Source organism: Notolepis coatsorum (genome assembly GCF_963971535.1).
Source record: "Notolepis coatsorum genome assembly, chromosome: 6".
In the NCBI taxonomy this organism is placed as follows: Eukaryota; Metazoa; Chordata; class Actinopteri; order Aulopiformes; family Paralepididae; genus Notolepis; species Notolepis coatsorum.
The window spans coordinates 47,760,914-47,773,855 of NC_140170.1; the positions used below are offsets into that span (position 1 = coordinate 47,760,914).

At 43.5% G+C, this 12,942-nt stretch overlaps 1 pseudogene across 1 annotated transcript; it reads right to left on the bottom strand.

Moving 5' to 3' along the window:
• Window positions 1–511: 511 nt before the first annotated feature.
• LOC311229464 (apelin receptor A-like) lies at window positions 512–10,886 on the bottom strand (annotated as a pseudogene). The gene is made up of 3 exons: window positions 10,724–10,886; window positions 2,821–2,833; window positions 512–1,516 (listed from the first exon to the last, which is right to left on the bottom strand). The product of its transcript is annotated as an apelin receptor A-like (transcript).
• Between the last annotated feature and the right edge of the window lie 2,056 nt (window positions 10,887–12,942).

Consider the following 12,942-nt stretch of genomic DNA (forward strand, 5'->3'; position numbering starts at 1 on the left):
AAGTGAGTGTGTGCGGATGTGTGTGCTGTGACTAGTGCATTTCTTTATCCCAGTGTAAACAGATTAACATGTGATATAGAACCAACACGTATCAACAATTCATTTTCAAAATGTGAATGTTACAACCATAATACAGGCCCCTCATAGCACAAAGAAAAACATTTGCAGAGCGAGAGAAACAAAAATATATATATCTTTTCCTAGTGTTTCGAGGGGAGTAAAAAGCAGCTAGGGAGCTCAGCCAGCGGGCTCCAATTCCAGAGTCCAGGGGTTAGAGTGTCTGGTCGGACACACGCAGCTCCCACCCCTCTCACGGCAGCATCAGCAACAAGGGAAGAAAAAAAGGGAATTCATAACGGCGAGCAGCGACAATTCAGAGTTCATTATCCCACTTGTGTGTCACCAGCTTTTGAACAACCGACACATAAACTCTTTGATTTTACATGTGTTCCACGGATGGGTGTCAGGAGGACTGGCCAGCAGCCCCGCCGAACCCCTGCCCGTCTATTCTCTACACTTTGGTGGCCAGAGACTGTACCTCTGACTTCTGAGTCTGGGCTTTGAGTGTGGAGGACATGGAGCTCATCTGGCCATGCATGGCCTTCTTCAGGTTCAGAAGGCACTGGGAGCGGAAGCGGAGGTCAAAGAAGGCATACAGGAACGGGTTGAGGCAGCTGTTGACGTAGGCCAGACAAGTGGCGTAGGGGTGGGCCAGCAGGAGGAAGCGCAGGAACCCACAGGAGTCAGGAGCCAGGTTGAGGTAGGAGAGAGCGTCCATGCTCTTCAACACGTGGAAGGGCGTCCAGCAGAAGGCAAACACCACCACCAGCGTGGTGATGATCTTCAGGAGCCTCTTCTTCTTCTGGTCCTCCTTGCGCAGGTTGTTGAAGTGACGGGTGACGGTGCAGCCGATGAACCAGTAGAAGATGGTCATGGCGAGGAAGGGCACAGGGACTCGTGGTCTTGGTTCAGGGTCACCAGGCGGAAGTCCATGGCACACGTGGTGTGGTTACTGTTGACGTCGTCCACCGTGGTGCGGAACAGCAGGGTGGGCACCGCCAGCAGGCCAGACAGCGTCCAGATAGCTCCCAGGGAGGCCAGCATGGTGCCTCGGGAACGCAGCCTGGTGCTGGACAGAGAGTGCACGATAGCCAGGTAGCGGTCAAAGCTCAGGCAGGTGAGGCAGAAGACACTGGCATACATGTTTACCACAACAACATAGCTGCTGATCTTGCAGAGAGCAACGCCAAAGGGCCAGTGGTAGCCAAACGCCGTGTACACGGCCCAGAGAGGTAAGGTCGCAACAAAGGTGAGGTCGGCCAGGGCCAGGTTTCCAAAGTAGACATCTGCTGCCCGGCGCTTGGATTTGGATCTCCAGACAGTGAAGATGACCACCCCATTGCCTGACAGACCAAGGATGAAGATCAGCATGTAGAGAACAGGTATGAGAGAGTAGGATGGCTCGGTGTAAAAGGAGACTAAATAAATACAGTAGGAGTTCGTCCTTCTCTGTTGACTGCAAGAGTTGGAAGAGAGCTCAGATTAATGTGAGAGTGAGGGTTGGTGCTGCTTGCCTTTTTAAACTCGGCCATCCACACCCCTAGTTCCCTCCCAGGACAACCCCCTCCCCCATTAAAACACTCACATCCCCCACTCTCTCCCCTCCTCCTCTCTCACCTCTTTTCGCGCACTCATCTCCTGGGATGACGTCCCGGATTTTAAATGATTTTGCCTTCCAGAATGTTTCTATCCCAAAACATAATTATCCTGGTCTACTAGTTGGTCAACTTAATCATTGATAACATACTGGTGTCATATCTCATTGAACTGTATCTGGTTAATAAGCTACTACCCAAATCTGTAAAGGAATGTGAATCACTACCCACTTTCAAAACCACTCTCAAGGAACACCTATGGGAGACTGCAATTCGAAACTGGCCCCTGTAAATGTCCTAACCCAACCCCCTCCAATGTACAGTAATTTACCTAGTATGGTTTTGTCAATATTCCAATGTACAGTTTTGCTTGTTTGTACAGTGTACCCCCCCCCCCCCCCAACCCCTCCAATGTAAATTACCTAGTATGGTTGTCACTATCCCAATGTACAGTTTTGCTTGTACAGTTGTACAGTGTTCCCCCCCCCAACCCCTCCCTACCCAACCCCCCCCCCCCCCCCCCCCCCCCCACAACCCCACCCAACCTCCTCCAATGTACAGTTTTTACGTCAAATGTATATACTCCCTTTTCTGGACTTTTTTTGTACCACAAACAGTACTGTATTTGCAAATCTGGTATGTCATAAATGTATAGATGTAGCAGTACTGTCTATCTGTATGTCATGTAAACAACAACCCTGATGTAAACAAGACGAAAGTCTTTCTCTGGTCTGCATCACCTTAACAATTGTGTGTATTGAGCTGTACTGTATTGTACCCATTCTGCAATCTGTTAATAAAGTTTTCAATCAATCAATAAAACGCACCCCACTCACAATAATACATACATAATGGAATTATCTGATGTATTCTTGAAATGTATTATGACCAAAATACACACTTGACTTTTCAACTTTGCTATTAACAACACATTAGTCTACAGTACTCAGCCTCTCGGTACAAAATACCGATTCGGAACATGTCGGAGCCAGGTCTGGACATGCATGATTCCTTCTTTACATTGCAATCACCAATTAAAAGTGCAGTGCGGCAAACATAAACCACATAGGTCGTCTCCTGATTGATAGCTAAGCCTTTTTATTTAGTTATTTAAAGTATTTATTAATTATTTTATTTAAACATGAAATCCCTTAAATTAAATCACGTTTTCGAGGGACCTGGCCAAGATGGCACACCATTACAAAGTTACAAACAATTATAAAATAGAGCGTGTTAAAATAGACAATTTAAGGGATGACAGGTGACAGCTAAATGTATTTTACGAATAACAATTGCACTCTTCAGTTAGGCCTGCCCTACACCGCTCTTCAACAACCCCTGCAGGAGACAACATCATTACGCTGTATGTATCATTACGTTTATCATCATGACCAGACAAAACAGGAGAAAGCTGCTCTAAGTTCTGAACAAATCCTGACTATAGTGCGGCGAACAATATACTGGTCAGCTGGTGGTGAGAAGTGTAAACTCCCTTGTTCGTGTCCCGAGAACACATAAATAAAGGGAGTTTACCCAGTATATGGCCTCAGATAAGCTGCACTAAAATGATGTAGCTTCAGCGACACAGGAGACATATAAGACCAGTTTAATGTTGTCTATTGTTTTGAAGTGAGAATGTAATTAAACTATAGATGGACAATGCATTGCAAACTGCTGATTATAGCAGTTCAAAGGATGTATGAATTCAATTCCCAAGTCTGGGGATTAATTTCCATGATAAAAAGACAAGCAAACACTAAGGTTAAACAAAAGGAAACGTCTCATTGACAAACTATCTTTGTTCTATTCTACTTTAGTGGCCCATAGTTTATTAAGATCAATGCATTGAGCATCAATTTCTTGCCTTTCTCTGAAATTATTGAGCACAACAGTATTACATAAAACCGTCACTCCATTTGATACTAGGTGTAATGCAATACAAGCAACACATTTATTCGATGTTATGGATAATTAGGCCTATGGTGGAAGCTCTTCAAGACTTTGTTTGGCTATACAGTGAGTGTATATAAAGCAATAATTAATGTTTGAGCAGGAATGGGGATCAAAAACTGAGCAATATAGGCCTAATTCCTATTTAACCTATAGCACCCTCCCCCACCACAACCACCCATTTTAATGACCTATTATTATTATTATTATTATTATTATTATTATTATTATTATTATTATTATTATTATTATTATTATTATTATTATTATTAGGACTATTAGTCAACTAAGAATTTCAGGGGAGTTATATTGTCTTATTTCTCCAGATAGACTCAGAATTTACCATATTCAAATGGCATTACATTACAATCACCAATTACACTACAGCATTGATATAGCTATATGGCCTGTTTTCAAACCAGAACAGGGTGGAAAGGAATCCTAACCCGAGCATGACACAAGAGCAAAATGGCTGCCGTGTGAATATGGTCAATTGTCTTATAGCTCCAGATGGATTCACAATCAAGGTGCACTGAGCTGCATGAGCGAGGTGGACAGCCAAGGTTGGAACTGCATTTTCAGGTTTAAACTATAGGTTTAAACAGTCCTCCTGGCTCTTAGAGAACACACTTCCTAGTGGCTATATTAGAAAGGTGCACAATTCAAATATACCTTTTCAAAATCAGAATAATCTTTAGTGAAACAGATGAGTGAAACGCTTTGTTCCAGTCTCCTCTGCCTAGCAGCAGCATCAATCAAGAATCAAGGAGAAGCAAGCGGTTTATTTGTCACATACATACATACCAGGGCATACACAGTGAAATGCGGGTGGTCATGCCCGCATTGATTGTGCATAATACAATAATAAAATAGGCATATAGGCATCAATATGAAATAGTACAAAAAATATATAAAAATATAAAAATAAATAGCATTCATTTATAATACAATAATCGCAATGTAGGTGTGGTGGGGAACAGAGATGGATCATTCATCAGTGATTCTCACTGTGTATTGTGGTATGTTATTTCAGACAGACAGACAGACAGACAGACAGACAGACAGACAGACAGACAGACAGACAGACAGACAGACAGACAGACAGACAGACAGACAGACAGACAGACAGACAGACAGACAGACAGACAGACAGACAGACAGACAGACAGAGGAGACAGCCTGTCTTTAAGGCCAGATGTGGGATAAGATTAAATGTGATTGATTGATTGATTGATTGATTGATTGATTGATTGATTGATTGATTGATTGATTGATTGATTGATTGATTGAAAGCTTTATTAACAGATTGCAGAATGGGTACAGTACAGTACAGCTCAATACATACAATTGTTAAGGGGATGCAGACCAGAGAAAGACTTTCATCTTGTTTACATCAGGGTCCCCCATTTTCAATTCATCGTAACATATATGACATATATGACATACAGATAGACAGTACTGCTGCATCTATACATTTATGACATACCAGATTTGCAAATACAGTACTGTTTGTGATACGAAAAGAGTCCAGAGAAAAAGTATATACATTTGACGTAGAAACTGTACATTGGAGGAGGTTGGGTAGTTGGGGGGGGGGGGTACTGTACATTGGAGGTGGTTGGGTGGGTGGGGGGTTGGGTAGGAGTGGGGGGGAGGTTGGGTAGGAGGGGTGGGTGGGGGACACTGTACAACTGTACAAGCAAAACTGTACATTGGAATATTGACAAGACCATATTTGGTAATTTTTACTGTACATTGGAGGGGGTTGTGTTAGGACATTTATAGGGGCCAGTTTCGAATTGCAGTCTCCCGTAGGTGTTTTTTGAGAGTGTTTTTGAAAGTGGGTAGTGATTCACATTCCTTTACAGCTTTGGGTAGGGCGTTCCACATTGATGTGGCATAATTGCGAAACGTGTTTAGTCCCTTGTTTGAGCCGAATCTGGGTTTAACATGATTTGTGGAGCTCCCTCTGGTGTTGTGATCGTGGTATTCACTGACCTTTGGGAAGTATTTTGACATGTACATGGGTACCTTGGTCGTGTAGTGTATCTTGTAGACCAGGCCCATTGCAAGTTGCTGTACTCTGTCGTCTACTCTAAGCCATCCTAGGTTGTCAAAGTGGGCAGGGGTGAGGTGGGTTCTAGGAGTAAGGTCAAGCAGTAGTCTGACCAGTTTGTTTTGAGATGTTTGTAATTTTGTTTTTAGCGCCTTTGAGGTGCTTTGGTACCATGAGGTGCAAGCATAGTCGTAGTACCCTTGAATGAGTGCTCCTGCCATAGTCTTCAGGGTATTCTTGTTTACCAGTGAGGAGATCCGGTACAAGAATCGAGTTCGTTGGTTGACTTTTTTTTATTACATTGGATGCCATTTTGTCACAGGAAAGATTTGCCTCTAGGATGGAACCCAGGTAGGTAATATCTTCTTTCCTTGTGACAATATTGTCACCCACTGTAACTGAGAAGCCGTCGGTCTTGCTGAGTTTGTTATTTGAACCGAAGAGAATGGACTCTGTTTTGCCCATGTGTAATGATAGTTTGTTATCAGCGAGCCATATGCAGATTTTGCCTAGTTCAGACTCTGGCGCATTCACCAGGCAAATCCTATGAAACTTTTAGCCTTCACACCACATGTGATCACAATACCATCACACAAGCATATACATGTCATGTCATCATATGTAATGCAGTTTCATATGTGATACAGTGAAATCACATTTGGTATCCTCATCCTGTAAATCACATGTGAAGTGTTCCAAAAACTAAGTAGAAATACATGTGATAATGTGAAAAATATTTTATTTTATTCATACAATTCGTGTGGCTTTTCTGTGAGAGAGAGAGAGAGAGAGAGAGAGAGAGAGAGAGAGAGAGAGAGAGAGAGAGAGAGAGAGAGAGAGAGAGAGAGAGAGAGAGAGAGAGAGAGAGAGAGAGAGAAAGTGGGGCTGTAAATGACCAAGTATGGTTTTGTCAATATTCCAATCTACAGTTTTGCTTGTACAGTTGTACAGTGTCCCCCACCCACCCACCCCGCACACCCCTCACACCCACCGAACCACCTCCAATGTACAGTCCCCCCCAACCCCACCCCACCTACCCAACCTCCTCCAATGTACAGTTTCTATGTCAAATGTATATACTCTCTTTTCTGGACTCTTTTCGTATCACAAACAGTACTGTATTTGCAAATCTGGTATGTCATAAATGTATAGATGTAGCAGTACTGTCTATCTGTATGTCATGTATGTCATATATGTTATGATGAATTGAAAATGGGGGACCCTGATGTAAACAAGACGAAAGTCTTTCTCTGGTCTGCATCCCCTTAACAATTATTGAGCTGTACTGTACTGTACTGTACTGTACCCATTCTACAATCTGTTAATAAAGTTTTCAATCAATCAATCAAGAAGAGAAAAGAAACACATCATGTTTAGATGGGGGGATGGCGCCATCCTCAGGAAGAAAAAAAACATGCATACACTTTGGAGACAAGAATATAATATTAGAATAGTAAGCTTACTTTTACGTGAATGTCAATTTAAATTATAATTAGGGAAGGGAGGGGGTTGAAATTTGTTTTTGTCCTGTGTTACTGTCTGTGAATGAATTAATAAATGAAAATTGTATTTAACAGATTGCAGAATGGGTACAAATAATACAGTACGGCTCAATACACACAATTGTTAAGGGGATGCAGACCAGAGAAAGACGTTTGTCTTGTTTACATCAGGGTCCCCCATTTTCAATTCATAGTGACATGTATGACATGCACAACATATATGACATCATGACATTTATGGCATAAGGACATACATGACATACAGGTATATAGTACTGTTACATTTATGACATATATGATATGCAAATATAAAGTACTGTTACCCATAGATCCTGACAGAGAGTATATACATATGATTGGGAGGGGACTGTACATTAGGAGGGGGTGGGTGGGTGGGAGAGAAATATACATACGGTGGGGAGAGAATATATACATTACATACGGTGGGGAGGGGACTGTCTATTAGGTGGGGGTGGGGCTGTATGTATGTATGTATGCAGGGCCGCCTCAGGGGGTGTGCGAGCAGTGCGGTCGCACAGGGCCTCGCGGGAAGGGGGGCCTCGCACAATTATTATTATTTTTTTTTGCGAGGCCCCCCTTCCCGCGAGGCCCTTTTTCATCACAGACCTAAAATCTTGTTTTGCTTATATGCTTATATATTTCACATTAGACACGTTCCTGGCTCTGAGGCTCTGCAGGCAGCAGAATTGGTTTCAATGAGGGGAGGGGTTACAAGTAAGGTAGCGTCTGTTGAGTTCATTGTGTGTGTCTGTGTGCGTGCCGGGGGGGGGGGGGGGGGGGGGGGCGTGAACCGACTCATTGCCAGACGTGAGCGATTTGACTCACGCTCACGGCAATGAATCGGCTCTTATGAACGAGTCGCTCATGACCGACCCATCACTAGCGTCTGACTATTTCGTGCGTGCAGCATTGGAGGTTATGCCAGCCAAGATGAAGAGGACATCGTTCGGCAGATGGACTGAAGATGAAAGTTGTTGCATGTTAGACAGTTCAGTCAGGCTAGCCATCCCGGCTAAAGACAGGGACAGCTAGTTAGCTTTAGCTACGTTATAATATTAAGTGTGGTTCAGTCGGGATATAGCCATGATGATGTCGGCTAGTAGCTAGCTTAGCTAAAGGCTAACTAGCGTTAGCTAACCTAGAGACAGCGCGTGCAGCATTGTTATGCCAAGATGAAGAGGATGGTCGTTCGGCAGATGAACTTCGTCAACTCCACGCGGTTGTCTCCATCCTCTTGGACGTTTGGTGAGTTTTTAATGCACTCTATTATATTCCCGCCGTGGATATCTCTCTCTCTCTCTCTCTCTCTCTCTGGAGCCAAACGGGCCGACTAGCTGTTGTAGTACTAGTAGCTAACGGTGTGTGGCCTGGTGTCAGCACCTGTATTGCTTTTATCACGTTGTATAGTTTTTCAGTGGTAGCCGCATAGCTTGCTTCTGCGTTAGCTAATGGTTAGCGATAGCCGGGTTGAGCTAACTGTTAGCCAGTTATCTGTTTAGCTACGACGTTAGCTGCCGGCTGCACTCGGCTGGGAACGTTAGTTTGATGCTATCAGTTAGCCTAGAGTTAGCTGTTAGCTTGTGCTACGACCATTGACATTAGCCGTGAGAATAGCAGGGGGTTCTGGCACTCTGACTACGACATCATCTTTGACAGAAGATGTAGTCGGGCCTGCACCATGACAGGGCTCCGGCCATAGCTTCTTTTTGTCCCGCCAGCGAGAGGCCTTTCGTCAACGTGGAGACCTGTGTTGCGGCCTTTCGCCCTGCGTTCCTTGGTGCAGGTAAGATGTCATGACATTACCCCACTCTTCCTTCCTTCCCCTCCCGAATGTTTTGTTAATAACGATGTTTTTTTCCAGGCAAAACATATGTTACTTCACAACATTTGGAGATACGACATGTGCTGTGTGTGAATTGTCTTGGTCGTTTGTGTAGCTTGGGTAGCGTTGGGCCGTTGGCCAAAGCTGTGTGTGGCCTGGTGTCAGTACCTGGCTAGCCTATTTAGCTGATGTCGGCCATTGGCTCCTTGCTACTTTGTTTTCTCTGGTATAGACCCTCTTCTCTTTGGATTTAAGTGTTGATCTTTGTCCTTTTGGATCTATGTATATTCATGTTGCCTTTGTGAAGTTATCTTTTCCTTCTGTTTTGTTCTTCCATTAAAAGTTGAATATCCTTTAGGGGCTCATCTTTGCTTATCTCTCTCATACATGCTCTCTCTCTAACACACACACACACGACAAACACACATGCTCTCTCTCTCTCTCTCTCTCTCTCTCTCTCTCTTTCTAACACACACAGTCTGCCTATGGCGGCCTTTCTCGATGGCTAGGCTGTGCTCGCTGAGTCTGTACCTAGTCAAGGATCTTCAGTCACAGTGTTCAGGTATTCTGCCACAATGTACTCTCTGTTTAGGGCCAAATAGCATTTCAATTTCTTTCCAATGTGTCTCTCTCTCTCTCTCTCTCTCTCTCTGTACACTGTATATTGACTGTAGAACGGGAGCTCTCTCTCGCTCTCTCTCTTGCTATATGTTGACTGTATCATGCCCAGCCTCGGGCAGCGCTATTATTTAAGAATATGTTGACTGTATGAAAAAAAAAAAAAAAAAAAAATTTATATATTTTTTTTCTTTTTTACCTTTTGGGGGTAAAAACAATTGCGTTTAAATCTCGCACAGGGCCTCGCATGTCTAGGTGTTCTAAAGTGTGTAGAGTGGGTGCTGCAGTGGGTTGATTGTATGTATGTATGTATGTATGTATGTATGTATGTATGTATGTATGTATGTATGTATGTATGTATGTATGTATGTATGTATGTATGTATGTATTAAAGAAAAAAAATAGAGTGCCTAAGCTTAACCGGTGAAAGAAAGAGGCGTCACACGATTGGCGCTACCAGAAACGTCAGTGGCCAATCAGAGCGCAGAACGCGAACGCGGAATTGGAAATCCGTTGGTAAAAGTATTCAGGCGTCGGGGCTGGGATGTGGAGATGCAAGTTTTGACTTTTTATTGCTGTTTTTACCTCAAACGGAAAACCTCAAACTCTTATGAAGAGGAGAAAAAACACTCAAGATTAGCCACTTGCAGACGGCAGGGTGTGACGTACTGTATATTTTAGTTGATGAAATATTTTAGTTGACAAAATATTTTAGTTGATCAAATATGTTTACATTTCAGTGTCACAGTATGACATCGATCTCCAAAATAAGAAAAAAAATAAAAAATAAAATGTGGGACCTCTAGTGACGAGGGGCCTCCAATTTTTTTTTTAATAAAAGTTAAAAAAAAATAAACAAATATTTGGGGCCTCTAGTGACGAGGGGCCTCCAAAGATTTTTTAAATAAAAGTTAAAAAAAATTATAATACTAATTTGGGGCCTCTTGTGACGAGGAGCCTCCAAAAGGCCTCTAGTGACGAGGGGCATCCAAAAAAAATTTAAATTAAAAATGAAGAATTTTTTTTTTGAGGCCCCTCATCACTAGAGGCCCACGGGCCGCGGCCCGGACGGCCCGGTCGTTAATCCGGCCCTGTCTACGCGTGGTGTCCAGTCTCTGGAGCAGTGCCGCTGCAGTCGCATCCACATCTTCCCTGCGCTCCTCGTCCCAACCGGGGATGTAGTTCCTGTTGTAGCCGCGTGGGATGGTCTTCTTTGCCGCATCCAGGAGGACCACACAGTAGGCCTCATAGGTGGCGTCCATGTCGGCTGCATCTGGATCTGGCACAGGGGCGGGGCTAGGGGTGGCTACTTGGGCTCAAGCCCAGAATGTTTTCTGAAAAGCCCAGAATCTATTTAAAAAAATTAAAAAATAAATAAAAGGATTTTTTTATTTATTTTTTTTTTTTTTTGACAATTCATCATTGTTACATGAAAATATGTTTGCACCAGATTTAGCAGAAGCTAATTTCCATCTGTAGTCTATCCAGCTGCTAACTGTATTTGAGTGAGTTAAGTCTTGGTGTTATGGTAGACTCAGACCTAAGCTTTAAATCACAATCAACAAGTTGACAAAAACATAATTCTTCCACCTTAGAAACATAGCTAAAGTACGGCCATTTATAAATCAAAAGGACGCTGAAAACCAGATCCATGCCTTTATCTCAAGCCAACTCGACTACTGTAATGCACTCCTTACCGGCCTCCCGAAAAAATACGATGATAACTATTTTATTGCAATGCACTATTGCATTATTTTATTTTATTTTACTAACTATTTTATTGCACTGCACTATTTTACTTTGTATCAGTGATAATCAAACCGTAAACAAAGACGCATATTAACACTTTCAATGTGGTGGTATAAGTAAAAAAAATGGTGGTGTCGAAGTAAAAAAAAAAACTATCTGGGCTAAGCCCCGGATCTCCTACAATCCTAAATCCGCCTCTGCAGACCAGCTCAAGTTCAAGTTCTTTAATAGTTGTCATACAGAAGTACAGAATACTTTCATACAAAATGCTTCTTACTGTTACGCTCCAGAGACTGTGCTAGACAAGATAGTATCAAATAACATAATAACATAATATAGCATGAATTTAGAAGAAGAAAATGAGGTCACAGTGTTCGGTATAGACATATGTACAATGTTCTGAGTTACCATATAATATACAATACACAATACTATGCAGTGTACTAATGTACAGTACTATCTAGTGCAAAGCAGAAATGGGATGAGGTACAATTTTAGGTACAATTTACAGTAAGGTGTACGAGTTGTAGTGCAATCCTTCATCCATAAATATAAAGTGTGGGGAGTGGGTGCTACAGTGTGTTTGTTTAAAGTGGGTGTGTGCTATAAGTGTGTGGAGTGGGTGCTACAGTGTGTTTGTTTAAAGTGAGTGTGTGCGTGTGGATGTGTGTGCTATGTGCGTTTGGTGGTTGTTGTTGTGTAGTGTTCATTCATTGTTCGTTTAGCAGCCTGATGGCCTGGGGATAGAAGCTTCTTCTGAGTCTTTCTGTGCTCGCCTTGAGACTCCTGTATCGCTTGCCTGACCGCAGCAGTTCAAAGAGGCAGTTGTTCGGGTGACTGGAGTCTTTAATGATTCTCTTAGCCTTGCCCTTGCAACGCTTGTAGTAAATGTTCTGGAGGGTGGGGAGCCCCCCTCCAATTGTGCGTTCGGCTGAACGTGTCACTCTTTGTAGTCTGCTTTGGTCTTGTGCAGTGCTATTCCCAAACCAGGAGGTGATGTTGCCGGTCAAGATGCTCTCTATTGTACATGAGTAGAAGTTCTTAAGGATCTTCTGGCTGACTTGGAACTTCCTTAGGCGCCTGAGGAAGTAGAGGCGTTGTCGTGCCTTCTTCACAACACTGTTAATGTGTGTGGTCCATGTCAAGTCCTCGGATATGTAGGCTCCGAGGTACTTAAAGCTGTTGACTCTCTCAACCGGTGCCCCGTCGATGCTGAGGGGGCTGTAGTCCTTGACCCCCGACCTCCTGAAGTCCACAATCATCTCCTTTGTTTTGCTGACGTTCAGGGAGAGGCTGTTTTCCTGGCACCATCCCGCCAGGACCTTGACCTCTTCCAGGTAGGCCCTCTCGTCGTTGGCAGAGATCAGGCCCACCACCACTGTGTCGTCAGCAAATTTGACGATTGTATTGCTACTCCGCTGAGCCACACAGTCGTGTGTGTACAGGGAGTAGAGGAGGGGACTCAGAACACAGCCCTGGGGGGCCCCTATGTTGAGGGTGATGGATGAGGAGGTGCAGTTGCCTGCTCTCACCACCTGGGGTCTGCCAGTCAGGAAGTCCAAGACCCAC